The following is a 2,278-nucleotide window of genomic DNA, read 5'->3' as shown; positions in this document are numbered from 1 at the left end:
GTAAATAGACATTTATCTGCTGGCTCCTTCCTGAAAGAAGTTCAGTGGTGTACCCAGAAACGAAGCTGGGAGAAGTTCAAGCCAAGTTTAATGAAAGGAGACAGGGGGGCAGAGACCCCCCTGGGCAAAGATGGTGTCTTCACTGAGGATGGTTGGAGGCTTGTTTTTATACTGGGCCTAGGGGAGTTGGATTCCACAGCCTGCTGGAAGATTCTGGTGGACTGAGATCTTTTTTGCAGAACTCTTAGGGCAACGCTAGGTAGGCCTTTTGTTCTATGAGGAGAGGAGAGGATGGAGGGGGAAGGTTTTAGGCCCCCACCACTTCCTATATGCTGTCTCTCAGAATCAAAGTATAGCCCCAGAGTGTTCATTCCTCCTTTACTTCCATATGGTGTCGCTTGGCTACTTTGAGCAGCTGCCAGGGAAACTAGATCGCTGGCCATGCTGGATGGTATGTAAGTTGAGTCTGGAAGTGGTAAAAGGAGCCAGAGCCTCCATAGGGTCCAGATGGGTTGAACAAAGGTACAGAAGCTGCTGCGGCCCCCACCACAGCAGATACAACAGGGGCCAAGCTGGTGCCCAGACTTACTCCAGGGAAGGACAAGACAGCCACCAGTGCTAGGGGATAAGGCAAATAACAGTGGCCACAGTAGCACACAGGTTCTCTGTGAGCAAAGGACCAAAGGCCTGGGAGACAGGCAAGGTTGAGCCCATCTGAGGCAGCGTGTTAACTGGGTCTGATACTCCAGGGCAGGCGTCCTCAAACTACAGCCCACGGGCCACATGCAGCCCGCCTAGGACATTTATCCAGCCTGCCGGATGTTTTTGCTGCCACTGCCTGTCCTGCTTAGCAGCCAACTCATCCCGGGGCCCCCAGTCCGGCCCTCCAATGGTCTGAGGGACAGTGAACTGGCCCCCTGTTTAAAAAGTTTGAGGATCCCTGCTCCGGGGGCTTCTAAAATTAAGGAGCACTGCAGAGCCTGCCCCACTTTAAACATTCAGAACACTGTAGCAAGCTAAGAGCTCTGAGCCAGCCATAAAGTTAGCTATGGGCAGTGCCTGTGGCTCAGTGAGTAGGGGGCTGGCTCCATATACTGAGGGTGGCAGGTTCAAACCCAGCCCCAGCCAAACTGCAACAAAAAATATCCAGGCATTGTGGCGGGTACCTGTAGTCCCAGCTACTCGGGAGGCTGAGGCAAAAGAATCGCCTAAGTCCAGGAGTTAGAGGTTGCTGTGACCTTTGACGCCATGGCACTTACCTAGGGTGACAAAGTGAGACTCTGTCTCAAAAAAAAAGAAAGCTACTTACCTTTAGACAAAGACCATCAAGTTCATGGGGGTGGAATACTGCTTAATGCTTAATTCTCTTCATTTTTGTTTTTAGTGGATTGAATATTTAACCCAGCATTTCCCAATTTATTCATTCATATGACATTCTCCAGGACTAGTGTTGAATGTCACTCACTTTAGGACAATGGTCTAGACACACCTCTGCCCATTTTCACTTCTGGGAGATTTTCAAAGGCTAACTCAGATCCTAACTCTGAATTGTAAGGAATCAAATTTTGCTTTCATTTCTAGTTCTATCTCAAGTTCTCAAGCATTCTGTTTTAATTTTTAAAAAATTGTGTGGCTCGGCGCCTGTGGCTCAAGTGGCTAAGCAGCCAGCCACATACACCTAAGGAGGTGGGTTCGAATGCAGCTCCGGCCCACCAAAAACAACAATGACGGCTGCAACCAAAAAATAGCTGGGCATTGTGGGGGACACCTGTGCTCCCAGCTACTTGGGAGGCTGAGGCAGGAGACTCACTTGAGCCCAGGAGTTGGAGGTTGCTGTGAGCTGTGATGCCACAGCACTCTACCCAGAGGGACAGGGTAGAGTCTCTGTCTCAAATAAATAAATAGATAAATAAATTCCAGGATGAGGACCGGGTGCAGTAGCTCACGCCTATAATCCTAGCAGTCTGGGAGGCTGAGGCAGGTGGATTGCTTGAGCTCACGAGTTTGAAACGAGCCTGAGCAAAAAACGAGACCCTGTCTCTACTAAGAATAGGAAAATTGAGGCAAAAGGATCACTTGAGTCCAAGAGTTAGAGGTTGCTGTGAGCTATGACACCATGACACTCTACCCAGGGCAACTCTGTCTCAAAAATAAATAAATAAATAAATAAATTCCAGGATGAGAAGGCTGAGCATGGTGGCTCACACCTGTAACCCTAGCACTCTGGGAGGCCAAGGCAGGTGGATTGCTTGAGCTCACAGTTTGAGACTAGCCTGAG

This window comes from Otolemur garnettii, unplaced genomic scaffold (assembly GCF_000181295.1).
Source record: "Otolemur garnettii isolate 467f Iridium unplaced genomic scaffold, OtoGar3 scaffold00156, whole genome shotgun sequence".
Lineage (NCBI taxonomy): Eukaryota > Metazoa > Chordata > Mammalia > Primates > Galagidae > Otolemur > Otolemur garnettii.
Note: the sequence above shows the minus strand (reverse complement) of the source record.